We start from the raw sequence: 6,097 nt of genomic DNA, 5'->3' as shown, positions 1-6,097 counted from the left end.
GGACGGGGCAGCACAGGGTGGACTGAAGAGATGGAGCAGACCCTAAAGGTCTCCTCCCTTAAGGAAGAGCACCGTGCCTTGATAGGCGCAACACTGCAGGACTTCCGGTCTGCAGGGGCTGGCCTGCACGAGGTTTTCAAGAACCTCGTAACGAGTTTTGTGGTTGATACGTCTCCGTCGTATCTATATTTTTTTATTGTTCCATGCCAATATTATACAACTTTCATATACTTTTGGCAACTTTTATACTATTTTCTAAAATATTGATCCAGTGCCCAGTGCCAGTTCCTATTTGTTGCATGTTTTTTGTTTCACAGAAAATCCATATCAAACGAAGTCCAAACGCGACAAAAACTTACGGAGGTTATTTTGGAATATATGTGATTTTTGGGAAAAAGAATCAATGCGAGACGATGCCCGAGGAGTCCACAAGGCAGGGGGCGCGCCCAGGGGGTAGGGCGCGCCCTGGGCCCTTCTAGCCACTTCCTAAGGCAGTTGGTGCCCTTCTTCTGGCCCAAGAAAGATAATATCCAGATAAAAATTGTGTTAAAATTTCAGCCCAATCGGAGTTACGGATCTTCGGGAATTAAGAAACGGTGAAAGGCCAGAATCTGGGAGCACAGAAAGAGAGAGAGAGGGAGAGAGAGAGAGAGAGAGAGAGATGCAATCACGGAGGGGCTCCCGCCCCTCCGCTGCCATGGAGGCCATGGACCAGAGGGGAAAACCTTCTCCCATCTAGGGGGAAGGTCAAGGAATAAGAAGAAGGAGGGGGGCTCTCTCCCCCTCTCGCCCGGTGGCGCCGGAACGCCGCTGGGGCCATCATCGTGACGACGATCTACACCAACAACTTCGCCGCCTTCATCACCAACTCTCTCCCCCTCTATGCAGCGGTGTAACATGCCTTCTTCCCACTGTAATCTGTACTTAAACATGGTGCTGAACTCTATATATTATTTCCCAATGAGGTATGGCTACCCTATGATGTTTGAGTAGATCCGTTTTGTCCTATGGGTTGATTGATGATCGTGATTGGTTTGAGTTGCATGTTTTATTATCGGTGGTGTCCTATGGTGCTCTTTGTGTCACGCAAGCGTGAGGGATCCCCACTATAGGGTTTGCAATATGTTCATGGTTTGCTTATTGTCTGCGTTGCGTGAGTGATAGAAACACAAACACGGATAAGTGGGTTATGGCGTACGGGAATTGTCGGCGTTCTGGGAACCGGGGTACCCAGACTTGCTTCCCTGCGGCCCACGGCGTGGCTCCATCGACGGCCTGGTACGACCCATCTTTAGCATCAACAACACAAGACCCTCGTGAGGGGCCAAGCCTCGCGAGGCGGACGACGCAAAGACCTCCAGAGGGAGTGGTCTCCACTAGGCTGGCTCCTGAGGGGTGGAGTTTCCTATGTAGGTTCTCGCCTCGTGTGGTTGAGATGACGCAAGCCATGACGGCCAAGGCCAGGCGGGCACCAGCGGGCGCAGTACAGCAGGTTTCCCCTTTGGTGCTAAAGAGGCAAGCGCAGGCGCGGAGTCCCGAGGGATCAGCCAAAGGTTTCCATTTCCGTGCTACAAGACCAAGAGCTAGGATAGCAGGAGGGAGGTCATCGCCGAGCCCACCACGGCGTCACAACCAGAAGCTTTGCAGGCGAAGACCACCTTTCGTCAGGATAAGATGTACTAGTTGTCTCCCTTCGAATTTGGCTGTTGTGGGATCCCTTCCCACCTTCATTTTGGGGGAAGAGGACCAAGGCCACTATAAGTATAGCCTAGCCACCACCATAGAGGAGGACGGAGCATTCAGGCCATCCACCCCCTCACCAGCTCACACAAACACAAGAACACACCTCTTGAGATTGTTCTCCCTTTGTACCAGTTCATCCTAGGCCACCTCGAGGCTAATCCACCACAAAGCAGGAGTAGGGTATTACACCGCAAGGTGGCCCGAACTTGTGTAAACTTCCTTGTCCCGTTCTTCTTCAGTTCATCGAGCTAGGCCGTGAGATCGATGAGTTGGAAGACTGGGGAGGTTGAGTTCTTCGCATGCACCCCAGAGTTCGAATCTATCTTGGGTCTGCGGAGCCCCGAATCCGACATTTTGCGCGCCAGGTAGGGGTGCGTTGAGGATTCACCTCTTTGCCTGTTGTACCCCGCCTACGCCATTCGGCTCTCATGGCGGGCGCCGCTCCACCGACCGGGCCGCCGAGTGTGTTCGGAGGTGCCATGGGCCTTCGGGCTTTCACCCCCGCCTTGCAGCGAGTGCAGTGGCCGCCCAAGTTCAGGACGGAACTACTACTTCGATACGACGGCACGACGGATCTGGCGGGATTTCTCCAGGCGTATACGGAGGCTATTTGGGCGGCCGGCGGCGGCGACAAGGCCATGGAGAACTGGCTGTCCATGGCCCTTACGAGTGTGCCGCGTGCCTGGCTCCTGGGCTTGTCGGAGTCTTCAGTGGCCTCCTGGGAGGAGCCGCGCGGCCTCTTCATCGCACACGTCAAGGCCCTCCTTGGCGGCTCACGGGCGCCGGCCTTGGACCGCCACGTCAAGCAGTTCTTCGCTAGATGGGCGCCGTCCACGTGCAGTGGGTAGCTCCTCCGGGCTGGGTGCCGCCTAAGGCCGACCTCACCTTCGACTCAAGGGACCACCCCGCGACCACGGCCGGCGCCGGCGCGCTCCCGATGCTCTGCACCCCGACAATCTATAACGTAGCGGTCACCAGGACTCTCATCAATGGCGACGCCGGCCTCAATGTCCTCTCCGTGGAAGCATTCGACCTACTTCATGTGCCCCACAGCCGGCTTCGCCCCACCAAGCCTTTCTCCAGGGCTGTTGACGGCTCCACCTGCCCCCGGGGCAGATCCGCCTCCTCGTGACCTTCGGCACCCGCGACAACTACACACCGAGCTCATTGACTTCAACATCCACTATTGTAGGATGCTGCTAACGCGACACTACGATCATAGGCCCTTCGAGAAACTGTGTGCGATGCCATAATTGCAAACGGTGCTGTATGAAAACCGTCAGAAATGTGTAAAACATTTTCGATGACGGATGCATCAAACACGGTTCAGGTTTTAGTTGCGTGTGCGATGAAGGGCATACGGTTCAGTTCAATGAACTGTTTGCGACGAGGACAAACAAAAGAAACGGGTAGCCAGATGGAGGCGTGTGCGATACACAGCATACGGTTCACTCGGATGAACTATTTGTGATTAGGCAACACAAAAGAAACGGTCAGCCAGATCAAAGGTGTGTGCGATGTACAACATACGGTTCACCCGGATAAACTGTTTGTGAGTAGGCAAGAGAATAGAAACAGTTCAATATAACAAGATGTATGTGATACGCGGCAAATAGGTCTGTAATCGGAAATGTGTGCGAAGACCGATAATAACACACACGATTGCTTCTAATAAGACGTATGTGATATGCTCTGTCTATACAACATCTATTGGCCATTGTGGGACGGGCGGTCATCCGGATACGCCATAAGGGTGCGAAGAGGCATTCCTATCAGCAAGGACTAGCTGTTCCACCAGTAGCTCATGTAAGAAAACTATCAAGTTAAGTGTGCTCAGGCTGGAGCAGCCATCGGATGGGTGACTGGATGGGAAGTTGTGTTGATGTTAAATTAGGTGATGGGATGGGTCATTTCGGTCAAATGACCGAAATGCCCCATTCCCTCAGCTAATTTAACCTCGAGGTCCTAGTTTTTTTATTTTTTTATTTTCTAACACATGTTAAAGAAGGTCTACCGCATTACTTTTTGACAATGTGCGATACATGGCATACAGTTGATCCATCCGACCTATTTGTGATGGAATAGGCCGTGTGTGTTGTGGGCAAACGCTTGCTAGTATTCAAATGCTTGGGATTGATGAATTCATCACCGACGGGATCCCTAGTGTGGTCCGTGTTCATCTGATCATCATCTACTTCTTGTGCTAGCTCGATGCTAAGTTTCCATTAATTGATGGTGTTTTATGAACACGCCACCGTTTCCCGCCATTTCCTCACCTGTTTCCCGCCACCCTGCTATATTGCGCATATGGGGCGCGCGACGCACGGAGGCGACAAGGGCAGCCTGTAGCACATCCACCTTTTCCAAGCATGCCAACCCACCAAAGCATCGCCTCTGCCATCAACCTCGTCGACGAGGAAAACGAGCAGGCGCCACGGCCCGTCGAGGCCGAGGCGCTCCTCGGCAACGCGATGGACGACGCTATGATGCGCGTCATCGCTAGGGTTGAGCAGACCTTTGGCGCATGGCGCTTGAGCGCCGCGGATCAAGATAGGCATGTCAGTGCCGACAGGCTGCAGCTCGCCGCACAACATGATGGCGCGCCGCAGAGCAAACTAGGCGCATCCGCGCCGATAGGCTGCGGCTCGCCGCACGGCGAGACCGTTGGAGCGCCGCAGAGCGAGAGGTGCGGCACGCCGCACAGCAAGAGCGGATCCATCAGTGCTTGCCTCCTGTCGACACGGCGTCGCACCTAGGTACACGTCACGTCAGTACCCCCATTCCTCGCCAGGAGTGGGCAGAGGCCCTCAGTGCCGTACTTGCACCAGATGTCGGCCACGCCATACTTGCACCGGACGCCCGCCGTGCCGTTCGCATGGGTGCCTCCGTTCGCCTTGTCCGCGGCTCGCTGGATGCCAACGCGCTGGTCCGTAGGCTCGACCGCCTCCTTGGACCAGGTGTCCACCTGGGCACAGTAGAGGAACATGGCAATCGCATCCTCGAGCTGGTGATCTCCGATGAAAAGCCAACTTGGAGCTCGAGATCGTGCTCCAGATGTACCACGAGCGTGTCGACCGCTTGGACGAACGCCTGCACGAGTTCAGGCAGAGCCAAGAGCTACCCTAGGCAAGGGCTGCTAGTCATGGTCTCATGGACGCATTTTATTTTGAAAAGTTGTTTCGACGTGGATAGCTTTGTATTCACAGCAACCATAGTATTGCTCTGTTTATTGCTCTGTTTCAATGTGTGTATATATGCTTTCCATTCTATATATGTGGATGATAGCAGCTAGATTCAAATTAGTATACAAAAATAGATAGAAAATGGAATTCATAATATATATTAATTGTTTATTAGATCATCATAGAATATATATAAAAAAATATCATCACATATACATGATGATACTTAACTACTAGGTACAATGCATAAAATTGAAAACGAACAATACTAAAACTAATAATCCCTCTTGGGGCCAGTAATCCGGCAGCCCCTCGCCAGCAGCTCCCCGGTGCGCGGCGTCTTCCCATTGCAGAGGCAGTACTCCAACTCCTCTGCCTTGCAGCGCTTGACGTACCGATCTGCCTCTTGCTGGCGGACGCGCGCGACCGATCTTGCCATTTCGTTGGGCGCCCATCGGTGCTCCTCGTCGGTGGCAAGCTGGAGCTTATCGGCCCACCTCCATGCAGCAACGAGGCGCCCAGTGCCTATGACCTTCCTCGCGAAGTACCCGTCTTCGTACACCTCCTTGGCACGATGACGCGCCTGCCACCAAAGCTCCACCGCCTCCTTTTTCCAGGCGGCATCACGGGCTTCACAGGCCGCCTGGTACCTGGCTTCCTCCTCCGCCATATCCTTCTCGAACGCCACTTGCCTGGCTTTCTCAGCCTGTGGCAGTGACTTCCACAGACAAAGATTGTACTGGCCCCAAAACCAATCCAAAGTTGGGGGGTCCGCCGCAACCTCGTCAGGCGGCGCGTAGGAGTCCTCGGGGGGCGGTGACTCCTCGTCGGCGCATGGGCAGACCGGCGGCGAGGGGAGGATGTAGATGAGAATGCAGGCGGGACGACGTGAGCAAGGTAGTATTTATTGGCGGCCGGAATCTAGATCGACGGGGGCAGTACACACGTCGGTCGCCATAATTTACGAGTACTGTAGTTGGAATTACACACAATTCCCGCAGCAAATCCGTGTGTGAACATAATAGCTGACGGTTTCCAATACAGAACCGTGTGTGATTAATGATCCCCGCCAATCACTTACCAAACCTCGAGCCGCGAGATAGAGTGTCAATCATGTGGGGGCCGGTTGTCTTGCCAGATCTTTACATTTTCTTTTTTGAACACCAGATATT

Source organism: Aegilops tauschii, chromosome 3 (genome assembly GCF_002575655.3).
Source record: "Aegilops tauschii subsp. strangulata cultivar AL8/78 chromosome 3, Aet v6.0, whole genome shotgun sequence".
NCBI classification, from domain to species: domain Eukaryota; kingdom Viridiplantae; phylum Streptophyta; class Magnoliopsida; order Poales; family Poaceae; genus Aegilops; species Aegilops tauschii.
Note: the sequence above shows the minus strand (reverse complement) of the source record.